Below are 19,461 nucleotides of genomic sequence, written 5' to 3'. Positions count from 1 at the left end.
TATTATTTGGTTTCCATGTCAAAAGGCCAGAGCTGTATTGCATTGTTAATGTGCCATTGCAGTAATAGGTGGTGCATTGGTTGTACTTTAGATTAGCTTCCTTACTGTATGGAAACAGGCCCTTCTGCCCAACAAGTTCACACCGACCCTCTGAAGACTAACCAACCCAGACCCATTCCCCTACATTTCTCCCTGACTAATGTACCTAACACTATGAGCAATTTAGTGTGGCCAATTCACCTGACCAGCACATCTTTGTGATTGTGGGAGGAAACCCATGCAGACACGGGGAGAATGTGCAAACTCCACAGACAGTCACCTGAGGTGTGGATCGAACCCGGATCCCTGGGTTCCACTGAGCCTCAGTGTCACTCCATGGTGGCTCAGTTAATTTAGCTATTGGTGGTTGTACCAAATACCTTTGGTGCAGTGTGTGCAGTCCTTGTATGCAGTTTTGGGATCCACATTATCAGAAGGATGTGATAGCACTGGAAAGGGTGCAGAGGAGATTTACCTGGATGTTGCCAGTTATAAAGTGAGATTGGACAGACTAAAATAGTTTCCCTGAGAGCAGAGGAGGTTGAGAGGAGACGTGATTGACATGTATAAAAGTTTGACAAGCATATTTAGGTAGGCAAGTCAAAACTTTTCCCTTGGTGGAGAGATCAGTTGCCAGTAGCCATAGATTTACAAGGTGTAGAGGAGATGTAAGGAGAAAATGTTTGGAATCTGGAACTCACTGTCAGTAAAAGGGGGAGAGGCAAAAATCCTCATAACATTGAAGAAATATTTGGATGTGCCCTTGCAATGCCAAGGTATGTAAGGCAATGCACCAAGTGCTGGAAAATGGGATAAGAATAGTTTGGTGATTCTTTTTGTGTGGTGCAGTCTCAGTGCTGTGGATCTCTATGACTCTAACTTCCAATGATCCAGGTACATATCCTTCAGAATTCAGATTTGTGGGATATATGCTCCAGCACCTGTGTCAATTATAATTTTGTTTGTTGGACAAATAGCATTAATTGGGGAAATGTTTATAGTTGCCTGACTTTATCACACAATATTTTGTATTAACAACTGGAAGCCCTGTTCATTTTCTGGTTGGAGTTTGTTCCACGCTGTGTCTTATCTCCGGTCTGCCTTGCTATGAACTTGATGAATCAGCTTACAGTTAAGCAAGTCTCTGGTGTATCCTATAACTGTTTCATTGCCTTATTCATTCTGCGTTTTTCTTGAGAGAGACAATGGCCAATATCACCATTTGATTGTTTGTACTGTTTATAAGTAGGAAAATATGCAAATGGACTCTGTTTACTTGAACATATCTGGTGAGCTTGTTTAGATTTAAACTTGTGCAGACAGTACAGAGTAATCTCTAGGTGCATTTGTTGCTCAAGGACACTACAGTATAGAATGACCATGGCCTCTGATCGTATGAAAATATCCAGCTACTTGGCTCACCTGCACATTGTGTTTCTCAAATTGATAATAGAACCACACTCATCACAATATTATCATCCTGGATTGAGTCCTCCTCAGCCATTCCCTCCCTTTTGATATGATCCTATTGGTTGGCCACCACCACACCTAATTCAATTACTCATCAGCCTTAGCATTGACGAACTTGTTGTGTGGTATCCATAGTCATGTTCTATTTGTCGTTATCTTCACTTATTCAATTTTCCTCTGCTTTGTGACCTAAGACTATTTACAAACAGATATATTTCTACATGAAAGTGCCATCCTCTCATTGCTAGTTTGAAATGAAGAGCTTTTTTTAGTGGAGGGGTTGTGAGTTTGAGGTTTGAAATGTATGACTGACCTTCTTATAAAGGATACTGTTTCCTTATCGCTTTAATGTTTGCTTATTAATTAAGTGGATATATTCTCTTAACTGAAGTTACAATCCATTCATGATCTGCAGTGAACTTTATCTTGTTCAGCAGTCTGGGCTGTTAAGTCTGAAAGGCTTCTTTGACCTTCCTTTTAATTCGCACTGCACAATATCTTTGGCTTTGTTCACTGAAATTGATTTTGTGTTCCTTTACCTTGATGGGAGCTGCCAGTTTTAAAATCCCTAGCTACCGCCAGAAGGCTTTTTTAGAGTTGTCAGTAGTGCTAATGCTCCTTGGGCAATGGAATAACAATTACTTGCAAAGAAAGCCAGCATTCACTTTCTCCATGTTGACAACTTCCACATTAGGAAGAAAGAAATCATATAGGCCTGCCTGCTTTTATGAATTCCTGCAGGGGCTCTCCGATCTCTCACTTAGAATTCAACAGGAGGTTGGTGACCATAGGGTAAATGCCTGGAAAACATTTATGCCATTTCTCCAGGGATCCTCTCAAATGCTCACTGAACGTAATGTGGTATATCAAAATAACTCCTATGGAAATTCAGGGTCAAAATCATTTGGAATGTAGTCGTCAATTTTAACCCACAATTAATTTGAGGGCAGGCACATTTAAGTTCACTTGTGAGCCCAGAAGTGATGGAAGTAGATGTCCCAGGTTTTCCCCACTTGCAGTTGAAGATCTGTTATCACTTGCTTTGAACTTGGATACTGCTCCCCTCTCCATTTGTCAGGACACGATCTGGCTGTTGTAAAACAGGATTCAAAGCATTCAATAAAGTGAAATACAGCCAATATGATCAGCCAGCACTCCGCATTCCTTGACTCACTGACTTTGCTGCCTTCTGATGGAACAAATACTCCAGATTCATTTTCTCCACCTTAATTAACCATGGCTCTGGATCCCATGAAGTCTAGTGACATCAGGTCAAAGCTAGATTGCAATACCCATCACTAAAAGATGCTTGGTAACAACACACTCTGAGTCCTGAAGAGTATATCTGTCAGATCGCATCTGTGACTTGTGGTGAAAGTACCAGTAAGTAGAAAAAAACTAACTTGATGGTACCGACATAAATTCATATGCCACAGGAGAGTCGGTTCTATGATAATATTGGTGGGGGAGACTACCATACAGTCCTTGTGAAGATGAATTTGTGTCTTAACGCTGGGGATAAACTATCCTCTGTTGGCTACCATCATGCTGAATGAGAGATTTAGAATGGATTTCATAGTTTAAAGCTGGGCATGTATTAAATGCAGTGGGCTATCACCATCGGCCAATTTGCATTGCATCACAATCTGGAACTTTATGGCCAAACAGTGGGCAGCAGGGTGGCTCAGTGGTTAGCACAGCTGCCTCACAGCACCCAGAGACCCGGGTTCAATTCCACCCTCGGGCAACTGCCTGTGTGGAGTTTGCACTCTCTCCCCATGTCTGCATGGGTTTCCTCCGAATGCTCTGGTTTCCTCCCATAATCCAAAGACCTGTAGGTTAGGTGAATTGGCCATGCTAAATTGCCCATAGTGTAGGTGCATTAGGCAAGGGTGAATATAGGGTTGGGGTGGGTTACTCTTTGGAGAGTCAGTGAGGACTTGTCGGGCTGAAGGGCCTGTTACTGTAGGGAATCTAATATTACTGAGCCTACCACTACAATCAAACTAGGGAATCAAATCTGATTCAATGAAGAGTGGTGCAGAGCACATCAGGATTAGCAAAGTGAAAATTAGGTCCAAAGCTGGTGAAGCTTCAATGTAGGGTCATGTGCATGTCAAACAGAGGAAGTAATATTGCTCAGTGATTCCACAACCACAATAAAAGTTCGACAGCATTGCCACATCCAATTGTGAATGACAGTGAAGAATTAAACAGCTAACTGGAGGAGAAGACTTCATGATTAACATGGGGGACCTCACACATGAAAAAGTCTGAAGCATTTTCATCCAGAAATGTTTCATGGATGATCTATCCCATCCTCCTCTTGAAGTCCCAATTATCACAGTCACCAGGTTTCAACCAAATCAATGCCCTGCACTTGCTCTCAAAAAGAGAGCTTGGGACAGAACATTGGGTGTGAGCCCAGATAACACACAGACTGCACAGCTCAAGACTTAAGTCCCAGAATTATTTGTGCCTCTAGCCAGAGAATTCAGTATAATGACATCATTGGAAACTATCGAGTGAAATTGGAAATTGCCCAGTTTTATAATCTCTACAAAAAGCAGATGATCCAACCCATAACATTATAATCCCATCGACATTTTACTAAAGTTAACTAAATAATGTAAAAAGTTTGTCAACAGGGCTCTCAAGGGACATTCAGACAGCAGTAATCTCCCAGCTGAAGCTCAGTTTGGATTGGATTACTCAGGTATTATAGCCTGGCTACAAACATAACAAAAATGTCAAATTCCAGAGATGAGGTGAGAGTGACTGCCTTTGACACGAAGACAACATTTAATCAAACAAAGAGTATTTTGCTTGTGTTCATGAGATGTGAGTGTCACTGGCTGCGCCAACATTTATTACCCATCAATCTGAGTGGTTTAGGAAGGCTATTTCAGAGGACAGTTAAGAGTCAACAGTGCTGTGGTTCTGGAGTCACATGTAGGCCAGACTAGGTAAGAGCTGAAAATGTGTTGCTGGAAAAGCTCAACAAGTCAGGCAGCATCCAAGGAGCAGGAGATTCGACGTTTCGGGCATAAGCCCTTCTTCGGCATCCTGGAGAAGGGCTTATGCCCGAAACGTCGAATCTCCTGCTCCTTGGATGCTGCCTGACCTGCTTCGCTTTTCCAGCAACACATTTTCAGCTCTGATCTCCAGCATCTGCAGACCTCACTTTCAGACTAGGTAAGAACAATGGATTTCATTTCTTAAAGGGTATTCGTGAAACAAGTGGGTTTTTACAACAATTGACAGAGGTTACATGCTTACCATTAGGTGTGTTCTTAATCCTAGATTTTTAGTGAATTCAAGTTTCATCATCTACCGTGGAATGATTTGAACTCATCTTCTCAGATCATTAGGCTGCTGTTCTGGATTACTGGTCCAGTGGACACAACCACTATACCACTCTATCCCCACAGAGCAAGGAACTCTACACAAAAATAAAGTCAATGGGAATCAAGGGTAAAATGCTGCGATTAGAGTTAGCTACTGAAGTTGACAGTGCCCACATGTGGAAAGGCCTGGTCACCATTCCGGATTCTGCTGAGAAGTATGTGTTACATTTGTGCCTCACAGACAGTGGTGTCTCCAACAGCAGAGAGCCTAACCATCTCCCCATAGTATTCAATAAAATGATCATTTCTGAATCTATTACAATCCTAGTGCTTGAATCATAGAAGGTTAATATTTAGATACAGGAAATCAGGAAAGCTAATGGAATGTTATTTTTTGTTGTGAGGCAAATTGAATGCAAGAGTAGGGAAATTATGCTTCAGTTCTACATGGTATAGGTGAGACCACAAATTTGTACTGTGTATGGCAATGATCACCATACTTAAGGAAGGATGTTAAAGCATTGAAAGGTTTACCAGACCATTACCTGGAATAAGCAGATTGACTCATGAAAAGAGGCTAGACAGGCTAAGCCCAAACCCTCTGTGGTTTTGAAGAGTCCAAGATGACTTAATTGAAACGTATAAACTCCTGAGGGGATTTGAGTGGGTGGATGTTGAAAGGAAGTCTCCTCTTATGTGCGAATGTAGAATCAGGAGTCACAGTTTAAAAAGAAGGGGTTGCCTATTTAAAGCAGCAAAAAGGAAAAAAAATTCTGTCAGAGGTTGTGAGTCTTTGGAATTCATTCATAAAAAGCACTGGATGCAGAATCTTTAAATATTTTAAGGCAGAAGTAGATAGATTCTTGATTACCAAGGGGACGAAAGATTACCAGGGATATGCGAGAATATCTTTTTCATTTGTACAACATGGGTGTTGCTGGTTGAGCCAGCATTTATTGCCCATCCTATTTACACTTGAGAAGGTGGTGGTGAGCTGTCCTCTTGAACCATTGCAGTCTGTGTGCTGTAGGTAAACCCACATTGCCTTTAGAGAGAGAGATTCCAGGATTTTGACCCAGCAACAATTAAGGAATGGCAATATATTTCTAAGTCAGGACAGTAAGTGACTTGAAGGCAACATTACAATGGTGTTGTTCCCATGTATCTGGTGCCCTTGCCCTTTAAGGTAAAAGTGGTCATGGTTTGGAAGGTGCTGCCTAGGAATCTCTGGTGAATTTCCACAGTGTAACTTGTAGACAGTACACACTGCTGCATCTGAATATTGATTGTGGAAGGAGTGAATGTTTGATTATGTGTCAATTTAGCAGCTGCTTTGTCCTAGATTCTGTCAAGATTTTGGAGTGTTGTTGGAGCTGCAGTCATCCCGCCCTCACACTCCTGACTTGAACCTTGTCGATGATGGGCAGGCTTTGGGGAGTCTCGAGATGAGTTACTTGCTGCAGGGTTCCTACCCTGTGACCCACTTTTGTAGTCAGTGCATTTATATAGTTAGTTCAGTTCAGGTTGCGGCCCATAGTTACCCTCAAGTGTGTGGATAGTTGAGGGATTTGGTGATGGAAACACCATTGAATTTCAAGGTTAGATTGGTCATATATTGGAGATGGCTGTTGCCTGATATTTGTGTGGCACCAATGTTACTTGCCACTTTTTAGCCCAAGCCTGGATATTGTCCAGGTCTTGCTGTATTTAAGCATTGACTGCTTCAGTACCTGAGGAGTCACAAACGGTGCTGAACATTGTACAATCATCAGCAAACAACCCACTTCTGACCTTATGATGGAGGGAAGGTCATCGAAGAAGCAGCAGATGGTTGGGCATCAGACAATACTTGAGGAACTTGGAGCTGACTGAGATGAATGGTCTCCAACAACCACAGTCATATGTAATATGTCAAATTAAGGTTAAAATCAGATCAGCCATCCTTTTAGAATCATAGAATTCCTGCAGTGTGGACAGAGGTCAGGGAGCCTACACTAACCCTCCTAAAAGCATCTCACCCAGATCCACCCTATCCCCACATTCACCATGGCCAATCCACCTAGTTTGTACACCAAGGAGTAACTTAGCATTACCAATTCACTTAACCACAGCTTTGGACTGTGGAAAGAAAGTGGAGAACCCAGAGGAAACCCATGCAGACACAGGGAGAATGTACAAACTCTGCACAGACAGTTGCCCAGACTGGAATCGAACTCATTTCCTGGCACGGTGAGGCAGCAGTGCCAATCACTGTGTCACTGTGCCACCCTCTTATTGAATAACAGATCAGGTATGAAAGGCCATGTGACCTACTCTTGCTTATTGCTCGTAATCAATTCCTGAATCTTACCATTGACCATAAAGTTAACTAGACCAGCTATCTTAAATCCATTGGTTACAAGACAAGGCCAGAGTCTGAAAATTCTGCATCAAGTAACTCACCTCCTGACTTGCCTGGAAAAGAAGGAGCAGCAACTGTTCCCAAGAGACTTCCTTTGACCTTTCCAGTCCTGATCTTTCAGAGAATTCCACTCTCCCTATAATGATCATTCTCTCACTCTGCTGAGTGCAGGGAAGTGTTCCTTTGAATTCTTAATTCATCTCCCATTCTTTTTCCCTCTTAATATCAGGACCATACTTTCTGTAGGCTTTAAAACAGCTCAGAAGATTCTTTCTTAAGGAAGTGGCTGCAGAAATAATGGATGCAATGGTGGTCATCTTCTAAAACTCTTTAGTATCTGGAATAGTTCCTACAGATTGGAGAGAAGCTAATGTAATGCCACCATTTGGAAAGGGAAGTATTATTGAATGGTGAGTTTGACATTAACAGTTGGGAAGATGCTAGAGTCCATTGTCAAAGGTTTTATAGCACAGTACTTAGAAAACAATAGTAGAATCAGACACATTCAGCATAGATTTACAAAAGGGAAATCACGTGGGACAAATCTACTGAAAGTCTTCAAGGGTGTGATTAATAGAGTTGATAATGGGGGAGTTAGTGGGTGTGGAGTATTTGGACTTTGATAAGATCCCACATAAGAGTTTAATGTATAACATTAAAGCACAAGGAACTGGGGTTAGTGTATTGAGATAGTTCCCTAACTGCTAACCAACTTCCTAGCTAACGGTATGAATGCACGGACCTTTTTCTGAATGGCAGGCAGTAGCTGGTGGAGTGCCACAGCGATCAGTACTGGGACCCCTGCTATTCACAATATATGTTAGTGATTTAGATGAAGAAACTAAATGTAATACATCATGTTTGCAGATGACACAAAGCTGGGTGGAAGGCTGAGCTATAAGGGGGATGCAAAGATGTTGCCTCGTAAATCAGCAGCCTCCATTTCAGCAGTGGGAGTCGAGAGAGCGCGAGCCGGGGGCAGCCAGGAAGGTAAGATAGAATGTAAAATATTTACATCATGAATCAGTGGAGCGAAGGCTGAACAGGAGCAGAAGCAGATATGGGGACTGCTGGGTAAGTGAACTAATATTTTTGGGCAGTGGCTAAATCCGAAATATCACACATGTGAAGTCTCCCGCCTGTCCTACGACTCTAAACAAAACAAGTAACTCTATGTGGAGGGTTGATAAGGTCAGTTTTTAAAAATCTCTTTTGGTAATTTAAAGCAGACAGGATGGAGGTTAGGGCAGTTTCATGCTCCTCTTGCAGGAGGTGGGAGGTAAGGCTCACCATTAGTGTCCCTGCTGACTTCACCTGCAAGAAGTGGATCCAACTCCAGCTCCTCACAGACCATAGACCTTAGGAAACTGGAGCTGGAGCTGGATGAACTTTGGATCATTCGGGAGGCTGAGGCAGTAATAAAGAGCAGTTATGGGGGGTAGTCACATCTAAGTTACAGGACAAAGGTCACTGGGTGACTGTCAAGAGAGGAAAAGGGAGTGGGCAGTCAGTGCAGGGAGCCACTGTGGCGATTTCCCCTCAATAATAAGGATACTGTTCTGAATACTGTTGGGAGGAACCTACCAGGGCAAAGCCACAGCAGCCAGGTTTCTGGAACTGAACCTAGCTCTGTGGTTCAGAAGGGAAGGGGGTAGAATTGGAGACCAATATCGATAGGAGAGTCAATGATTAGAGGAACAGACAGGAGATTCTGTGGTCATAGTGAGACTCCCGGATGGTGTATTGCCTCCTGGGTGCCAGGTTCAGAGATGTCTCGGATTGAATCTACAGGATTCTTAAGGGGGAGGGGGAGCAACTAGAATTCATGGAACACATCAGTACCAATGAGATAGGTAGGCAAATATAGACGGACCTGAAAAGTGAGTATAGGGAGTTAGGTTGGAAGCTAAAAGGCAGGACAAGCAAAGTTCTAATCTCAGTATTGCTACTGGTGCCACATACTATTGAGGTTAGGAACAGAGAGCAAGTGCAGATAAACATGTGTCTGCAGGGCTGGTGTAGGAGGGAAGATTTCAGATATGTGGATCATTGGGATATCTTCTGGGGAAGGTGGGACCTGTACAAGGACGAAGCGTTGCACCTGAACTGGAGGGGCACCAATATCCTGGGCGGGTTTGCTAGACCTCTTTGAGAGGGTTTAAACTAATTTGGTAGGGGGTGGGAACTGGAGCTATGGATCAGAGGATGGGGTATCCGATGAACAGACATATACAGCATGCAGAGAGTCTGTAAGGAGGGATAGGCACTTGATAGTGAAAAGGTGCAGTGTGATGGATTGAAGAGTGTCTATTTTAATGAAAGCAGTGTCAGGAATAACGGTGATGAACTTACAGCATGATTAGTACTTGGAACTATGATGTTGTGGCCATTACGGAGACTTGGATATCACAGGGGAAGGAATGGTTGTTAGATGTTCTGGGATATAGATGTTTCAAAAGGAATAGGGAGGAAGGTAAAAGAGCTGGGGAATGGCATTGCTAATCAGGGATGGTATCACAGTTGCAGAAAGGGAGGTCATTGAGGGGAGTTTGTCTACAGAGTCAGGAAGTCTAAAACAGAATAGGGGCAGTCACTTTATTGGAAGTTATCTATAGAGACCACAAAAGCAACAGAGACATGGAGGAGCAGATTGGTAGGCAGATTTTGAAAAGGTGCATAAGTAAAAGGATTGTTGTCATGGGTGACTTCAACTTCTCTAATATTGATTGGAACCTACATTTGGATGGCTCAGTGGTTAGCATTACTACCTCACAGCACCACAGACCTGGGTTCGATTCCAGCTTCGGGCAACTATCTGTGTGGAGTGTGCACATTCTCCCCGTGTCTGTGTGGGCTTCCTCTGGGCGCTCCAGTTTCCTCCCACAATCCAAAGATATGCAGCTTAGGTGAATTAGCCATGCTAAATTGCTGGTAGTATTAGGTGCATTAGTCAGGGATAAATATAGTGGAGTAGGTCTGGGTGGGTTGCTCTTCGGAGGATCAATGTGGACTTGTTGGGCCGAACACTGTAGGGAATCTAATCTACTTAGTTTGGATGGAGCAGATTTTTTCAGGCGTGTCCAGGAAGGATTCCTGACTCAATATGCAGATAGGCTGACTAGAGGGGAGGCCATATTGGCAACGAACCAGGTCAGGTGTCACATCTCTCGGTGGGAGAGCATTTTGGTGATAGTGGTCACAACTCCCTAACCTTTACTATCGTCATGGAGACGGGTAGGAACAGGTGGAATGGAAAAGTATTTAATTGAGGGAGGGGGGATTACAATGTTATTAGACAGGAACTATAGAGTATAAATTGAGAGCAGATATTCTCAGGGAAATGCATGACAGAAATGTGGACGTTGTTTAGGGAGCACTTGCTGCAAGTGCTGCAGAGGTTTGTCCCTTTGAGACAAGGAAGGGGTGGTAGGGTGAAGGAACGTTGGATGGCAAGAGATGTGGAACATCTAGTCAAGAGGAAGAACAATGCTTACTTAAGGTTGAGGAAGCAAGGATCAGACAAGGCTCTAGAGAGTTACAAGGTAGCCAGGAAGGAACTGAGGGATGGACTTAGGAGAGCTAGAAAGGAGCATGAAAAAGCCTTGGCAGGTAGGATTGAGGAAAACTCCAAGATGTCTTACACTTACTTGAGGAACACGGAATGGCCAGAGTGTGGGTAGAGCCGATCAAGGTGTAGCGGAGAGAATTTGAGCCTGGAGTCAGAGGAGGTAGGGGACGTCCTTAATGAATGGTTTGCTTCAGTATTCACTAGTGAGAGGGACCTTGTCTTTTCTGAGGGCAGCATGAAACAAACTAATATGCTCGAACAGGTTGATGTTAAGAAGGAGGTTGTGCTGGAAATTTTGAAAAAGATGAGGAAAAGATATACCCAGGATTACTACAAGAAGTGAGGGAACAGATTGTTGCACCTTTGGTCATGATCTATGTGTCCTCATTGCCCACTGGAGTATTACCAGATGATTGGAGGATGGAAAATGTTATTCCGTTGTTCAAGAAAGGGAATAGGGATAACCTTGGGAATTACATACTGATCAGTCTTACATTGGTGGTGGGTAAATTATTGGAGAGGATTCTGACAGACAAGATTTATGATTATTTGGAAAAGTTTAGTTAGAGATAGTCAGCATAGCTTTGTGAGGGCAGATCATGCCTAACAAGCCTTGTTAAATTTTGAGGATGTGACAAAACACAATGATGAATGTAGAGCAGTGGACATAGTGTATATGGATTTTAGCAAGGTATTTGATAAGGTTCTCCATAGTAGGCTCATTCAGAAAGTAAGGAGACATGGGATACAGGGAAATTTGGCTGTATGGATACAAAATTGGCTGGCCCATGGAAGACAGAGAGGGGGTAGTAGATGGAAAGTATTCAGCCTGGAGCTCAGTGACCAGTAGTGTTCCACAGGGGTCTGTTCTGGAACCTCTGTTCTTTGACTTGGAAGAGGATGTGAAAGGGTGGGTTAGTAACTTTGTTGATGACATGAAGGTTGGTGGAGGTGTAGATAGTGTGGAGGGCTGTTGTAACTTGCAATGGGACCTTGACAGGATGCAGAATTGGGCTGAAAGTGGCAGATGGAGTTCAACCTGGAAAAGTGTGAAGTGATTCATTATGGAAGGTCTAATTTGAATGCAGATTGCAGGGTTACAGGCAGGATTCTTGTTAGTGTGGAGGAACAGAGGGATCTTGGGTTCCACATCCATAGATCCCTCAAAGTTGCCACCCAAGTTGATAGGGTTGTTAAGAAGGCATATAGTGTGTCGGCTTCCATTAGGGGATTGTGTTTAGGAGCCATGAGGTTATGCTGCAGCTCTATAAAGCCCTGGTTAGGCCATACTTGCAATATTGTGTTCAGTTATAGGAAGGATTTGGAAGTTTTAGAGAGAGTGCAGAGAAGATTTACCAGGATGCTGCCTGGACTGAAGGGTGTGTCTTATGAAGAAAGGTTGAGGGAGCTAGGGCTTTTCTCATTGGAGTGAAGAAGGATAAGTGGTGACTTATAGAGGTGTACAAAATGATGAGAAACATAGATAGAATAGATAGCCTTGCTAAAATCCATATACACTACATCTACTGCTCTACATTCATCATTGTGTTTTGCCACATCCTCAAAGTTTAATAAGGCTTGTGAGGCATGATCTGCCCCTCACAAAGCTATGTTGACTATCTCTAGGGTGGATATGGCTGTCACAAGGGAGCATAATTTTAAGGTGATTGGAGGAAGGCTTAGGGGAGGTGTCAGAGGTAGGTTCTTTACACAGAGTGGTGGGTGCATGGAATGCACTGCCAATAGTAGAGTCAGATACATTAGTTGACATAAGTAGGGAAGATGTGCTGGGTAGGCTAGAGGTTATTAAGATGGACAAATCCCCAGGACTGGATGGGATATGCCCCCGGTTGCTGAGGGGGGTGATAGAGGAAATAGCTGGGGCCCTGACTGATATCTTTGTGGCATCCTTAAATACAGGTGAGGTTCTGGAGGACTGAAGGGTTGCTCATGTTGACCCCCTGTACAAGAAGGGTAGTAGGGATATTCTGGGTAACTACAGACTAGTGAACCTGACGTCAGTGGTGGGAAAGTTTCTGGAGAAAGTACTGAGGGATAGGGTCTTTTTATATTTAGAAAAGATTGGCATTATCAGTGATAGGTAACATGGTTTTATGTGGAAGAGATCGTGCCTTACCAACTTAATAGAGTTCTTTGAGGAAGTGCCCAAGTTGACAGATGAAGGAAGGGCTATTGATGACATATACATGGACTTTAGTAAGGTGTTTGATAAGGTTCCCCATGGTAGACTAATGGAGAAAGTGAAGTCATGTGGTGTGCAGGGTGTTCTAGCTAGGTGGATAAAGAACTGGTTGAGCAACAGGCGACAGAGAGTAGTAGTTGAAGGGAGTTTTTCAAAATGGAGAAAGGTGACCAGTGGTGTTCCACAGGGATCAGTGTTGGGGCCACTGTTGTTTGTAATATACATAAATGATCTAGAAGAGGACACTGTTGGTATGATCAGCAAGTTTGCAGATGACATGAAGATTGGTGGCGTTGCAGAAAGCATAAGGGACTGTCAGAGAGTACAGGAGGACATAGGTAGACTGGAGAGTTGGGTGGAAACGTGGCAGATGGAGTTCAATTCAGACAAATGTGAGGTGATGCATTTAGGCAAGTCTAATTCTGGAGCGAATTATACAATGAACGGAAGAGTCTTGGGAAAGGTTGATGGGCAGAGAGATCTGGGAGTGCAGGTCCATTGTACCCTGAAGTTTGCTGCACAGGTGAATAGAGTGGTCAAGAAGGCATATAGTATGCTTGCCTTCATTGGACGCGTATTGAGTATAAGAGCTGGCTAGTCATGTTAAAATTGTACAAGACATTGGTTTGGCTGCATTTAGAACACTGTGTACAGTTCTGGTCACCATATTACCAAAAGGATGTGGACGCTTTGGAGAGGGTGCAGAGAAGGTTTAAAAGGATGTTGCCTGATATGGAAGGTGCTTGCTATGAAGAAAGGTTCAGTAGGTTAGGCTTATTTTCATTAGAAAAAAGGAGATTGAGGGGGGGGCCTGATTGAGGTTTACAAAATCATGAAGGGTATAGACAGGGTGGATAGAGATAAGCTTTTTCACAGGGTGAAGGATTCAATATCGAGAGGTCACGCTTTCAAGGTGAGAAGTGGAGAGTTTAAGGGGGATACATGCGGCAAGTACTTCACACAAAGGGTGGTGGGCATTTGGAATGTGTTGCCAGCAGAGGTGGTAGAGGCAGGCACGGTAGATTCATTTAAGATGCGTCTGGACAGATGCATAAATAGGTGGGGAGCAGAGGGATACAGATGCTTAGGAATTGACCAACAGGTTTAGACAGTACATTTGGATCAGCTCACGCTTGGAGGGCTGAACGGCTTGTTCCGGGACTTTAAATTTTCTTTGTTCTTTGACATTTAAGCGACTCTTGGATAGGTACATGGATGATGGTAAAATGTAGGGCATGTAGGTGAGTTTGATTTTAGAGTAGGATAACCTCTCGACACAACCTCAAGGGTCGAAGGGCCTGTACTATGTTGTATTGTTCTATGTTCTATGCTCTACCTTCTATGTTGCAGCATAATTTGGACAGGTTGAGTGGGCAAATGCATGGCAGATGCAGTTTAATGTGGATCAATGTGAGGTTATCCACTGTCCAAGCAAATTTAAGAAGGCAGGTTATTATGTGAATGGCTGTAAGTTGAGAGAGGGAAATGTTAAACAAGACTGGGTGTAATCGTCATTCCTGATGAAGGGCTTATGCCCGAAACGTCGAATTTCCTATTCCTTGGATGCTGCCTAACCTGCTGTGCTTTAACCAGTAACACATTTTCAGCTGTGATCTCCAGCATCTGCAGACCTCATTTTTTACCCCTGGGTGTAATCGTAAACCAGTTATTGAAAATAGGTGCAGCAGGCAGGAAAGAAGGCAAACTATATGTTTGTCTTCGTACTGAGAGGATTCGAGTACAGAAATAAGGTTGTCTGCTGAAATTATGCAGGGCATTGGTGAGGCCACACCTGGAATATTGTGTGCAATTTTGGTCTGAGGAGGGACACTTTTACAAAAGAGGGAATGCAGCAAATTCTAATCAAATTGTTTCCTGGGATGGCAGGGCTGTCATATGAGGACAGATTGAGTCAGTCAAGATTGTAGAGTTTAGAAGAATTGGGTGGGAGGGTATGGCCTGATATAAACCAGCACAATTTCAACAGGACTAGACAGGTTAGATACAGGATGGATGTTCCCAGTAGTGGGGGAGTACAGACCAGGAGTCATAATTTACGGATTAAGGGTAAATCTTTTAGGGCTGAGTTGACAGGACGTTTCTTCAGCCAGCATAGTGAGCCTGTGGAATTCACTGCCACAAAAACTGGTTGAGTCCAAAACATTGTGTTTTCAAGAAGAGATAAGTATAGCTCTTGAAGCCAAAAGGGTCGAGGGATATGTGGGGAGAGTGGGATTAGGATATTGAGCTCAGTGATCAACCATGATCCTCATGAATGGTCGAGCAGTCTTGAAGGGTCGAATGCCTTATTTCTGCTCCTATGTTCTGTGTTTCTATGTCTATCACTTCTTTAATTTTTAAGTCTTTAATTCATTCATTTTGATCCTCTGTAAAATTCCTCACAATTCTGATGTTGAATTCTTCAGTCGAATATAGAAATGTAAAATTTTGCGCAAAGCTTGTTTTGTTCTGATATGTTTATTAGGTCCAGATTTTTTTCCAAACCATGATTTTTTTTTCCACATAGTATTTTTTTGTTGCAACATTAAGAACATATGTAGGTCTATATTTAAGGAATGTCTTTGGCACTGAATACTTTAGAAATGCAATCATTTATATTTCCCCTAATGTTTCTATTGTGCTTGATTCTGAAAGTTGGACTTTCCTACAATATTCATCTCACCAGAAGGCAATCCAATCAAAAGATTTTTACTTTCGGAATTTGCTTCATCTCTCTAATAGTCAACCTATAATCCCCTCCTCAAAAAAGTGACTAGATTTATTCAGTTTCTGTTGCTGCAGAAATCATTCTTGAATAAAATCCAATCCGTTGCTTCTCAGAATTTTGCAAGTATAATCTTTGAAAGCATTTTCTGTGCAGCTTTGTTAGGGAAATTAGTTAACATTCACTGAGTTAAAACTAGAACTCAATTCAATTAAAAGCAGTGAAACAGTGTTTGAAGGGGGAGGAAAAGAAATTTTATTGTGCTATGAGGTCTGTTGTGGAAAGAATCACCAGGGTAATTCAAAGCAGTTACCATCCTAGTTTTGACATTATAGTGACAGAAACAAAAGACTCTTCTTTGGGTATTCCATTGTTCATTCCCAAAACACAAGCATCTCCAGCAACAGCAGCATTTATTACCCATCCCCAATTGTCCTACAGAGGGCGGTAGTGAAGCAGAATTTGAAAGGAACCAGAGGGAATTAGCAAAATGGTGGAGATAAAGATTCTAGCTCGAAACGTTGAATTCTCTATTCCTGAGATGCTGCCTAACCTGCTGTGCTTTGACCAGCAACACATTTGCAGCTGTTATCTATTCCTGATGAAGGGCTTTTGCCTGAAACATCGATTTTCCTGCTCCTCGGACGCTGCCTGAACTGCTGTGCTTTTCCAGCACCACTCTAATCTAGACTCTGGTTTCCAGCATCTGCAGCCCTTGTTTTTACCGAAATAGATAAAGATAAAATTTGAGTATCAGTGTAAAAGAAAAGATTGAAGGAATAGTGGAATGGACAGAGTTGAGAATTTGGATGTTACCACAGATGTTGAGGAAATGTGAATTAAGCTAAAAAAATGAAGCAGCTGTAATGACATAGAGAAGTTGAATATTGCAGATGTTTAAATAAGATAAAAGTGAAAAGTGTTGGAAAAATATGTCTTTTAACATCTGTGAAGACAGACCCAAAGGACTAGGTTAAAAGTTTGAGGGAGATGGGGATGACTCTGATCGGTACCTCATAGTAAATTGGTGCTCAAGGATCATTAAAATTCATGGAAAGCCAGCTTTTTCCTGGGAGGAAGTCCCACTGCAGAGGAACTCAGGTTTATCTGGGACCTGGGGTCTCAAACAGAGGGTGTTATTTAAGGGGGAAGGTGGGTGAGGTCTGTGTTCAATGGACTGGGGATTGGATTAACGGGGGGGTGGAATGAAATGTGGGGTGCCTCCAATGGATTGAATGGCTCACAAAGGAGGCATTGCTCCTTTGCCTCCCACCAGCTGAAGCTGCTGGACTTTCTGCATGGCATGGACCCAAGCCTCTGTGGGTAAGATACTATGGGCAGGATGAAGCCTCTAAGTGGCCAATATATCTGGCACAATGTCGTTGTGTTTAAAAGATAACAAACACTTGACCCCTCCCATAAATTTTGCCTCTCTGCATCCCTCCTCATCTTATCTCTTGCATCCCATAAAATTCAGGCCATTGTGTGGATCTCAAAGCAGTCAGCAGAAGTTTGAACAAGGGAGGCAGTAAAGGCACACACAGCAGATTGACTAATGTGCAGCTTGAGGTCCATTTGAAGTTGGGCCATAATGGACATAAAATCAATCTCAAAAATCAACAGATGTAAAGCATAATATATGAATATTTGAAATCTGAAATAAGCACAGAAAATGCCAGACTGACAATAGGTTTAGATTAGACTTACAGAGTGGAAACAGGCCCTTCGGCCCAACAAGTCCACACCGACCCGCCGAAGCAAAACCCACCCATACCCCTAACCTACCACTACGGGCAATTTAGCATGGCCAATTCACCTGACCCGCACATTTTTGGAGTGTGGGAGGAAACCGGAGCACCCGGAGGAAACCCACGCAGACACGGGGAGAACGTGCAAACTCCACACAGTCAGTCGCCTGAGTCGGGAATTGAACCCGGGTCTCAGGCGCTGTGAGGCAGCAGTGCTAACCACTGTGCCACCGTGCCGCCCACCAGGTTATTAGACCTGAAAGGTTAATTGGGGACTCAATCTTACATTTTTCTTGGCTAATTGTGAATTGTTTGGGTTTTTTAGAGGGTTTCATTTCGCGAGGTCTCATGAGAATTTTTGTCACATCTTACCAAACTTAGTTCTTTAGCTACATCTGCTGCCCGTATGACACCATAACATCCAACTGCAGCCCCATCTTACCACATGCCATTCCAAGGACAACTTGCCACCTAGTAGATATCTGCTGAAAGATGGCATCCCTTGCAACCCTCCATCACCTGGGCAAGTATTGGCAACTGGAGCTGCCCTACTTCATCAAGGATATTTCCAGAAGATGTCTGAGAAGGGGAAGATGGCACCATGATTTTCTGACAAAGGCTTAGAGGAGATACAAAGGATTGTGTGCAGAGGAGGGGAGTCCTGTTCCTGAAGGGCGTGCTGACAAAGCCTTGACAGCCTGCGATGAGATCACCACTCAGGCCAGTGCCACTCCACTGTACAGAGGAATAGTAAGCAGAGCCCAAAGAAGGTCACTGTTCTATTGTGCCAGGGTAAGTGTCACACTCGTTCCTCTCTGCTGCCTCACATTCAGTCTAATGCACCCGCTTCCCGACATTTACTTCTTGCCTCTGTTCCATGCCTCTGCAATGTGTCAGGACCTCCTGACTGATGGTTGCCTCCATGGACTTTAGTAAAGACTCTAAGCCTTTGAAACATGGCTGCTTGGGAGAAGCTGCTGGCAGATGGTGTATGGGTGAGATTGTTAACGTAGATTGGCATACCCAATCCATGAGCTGGGTCTCACATTGTGCATGCATAGTGTTCCTGCTGCAGCCTTTCAATGAGAGTTGCCAATGTGCACTGCAACGTCAGTTTGCTTCCAAAGTTCCAAATGTATCAGAATAGTGGCACAATGGTCATGAGAGATTGGCAGGTGCCTGTGCAGTTGGTGCCTATGGATTGTGGCCTGTTTGGATACCATTTGGTCCTAAGCAAAGTGGAAGTCTTTAGGGCCAAGCGGTGATCTGAAGTTGCCAAGTACCTTGCTCTGATTTCCATATCAAGATCTTGACATGGTAAGTTTGTTGACATCATTTGGTAAAATAGAAAGCTGAATTTTAGTGAGGCAAGTTGGGCCATTAACAAGGTGTTTAAGAGCAATGATTCCTCTTAATTGGCAATTCGCTGCTGCCTTATGAGAGACTCACCATGTCACAGGTAAAATACAACAATGGGATAAGGACCTTGAGTGGTCATTAACTGTTTACTCAAGAACCTCAATATGCCCAAGTCAATGAGGGCCACCTAATACCATTCTCATACTCTGTTAAATTCCAAAGAAATTGAGAGCAGGCAGGTACATATAAATGGTAGATGGTAAAGATCACTTGCTGGATTTTATTTGCTCCCTCAACATCAGACTCACCTAAAAAGAAGTGCATCTTGTCTCACACACACATACACACACAACACATTTAATGGCTCTGTGATCAACCATGTAGCTGTAACAAGTTTGCTAAGTAGTACATTCTGAAAGCACTACTCCACTTGGAGCCCATTTGGAAAGAAAACGTGTGACTAAGTAACTTGTTAACTGTTTGTGAAGTGTCAACATGACCATCTCTGCAAATATAAACTGACTCATCCTTGCTGCTGGGCTGGATTTTCTAAGTCCTGAGGCAGAATCCAATAGCAGGAAAGCCAGATGCACCAATCAAT

The sequence above is a fragment of the Hemiscyllium ocellatum genome, chromosome 4 (genome assembly GCF_020745735.1).
Source record: "Hemiscyllium ocellatum isolate sHemOce1 chromosome 4, sHemOce1.pat.X.cur, whole genome shotgun sequence".
NCBI lineage: Eukaryota > Metazoa > Chordata > Chondrichthyes > Orectolobiformes > Hemiscylliidae > Hemiscyllium > Hemiscyllium ocellatum.
This window is presented reverse-complemented; position numbering follows the sequence as displayed.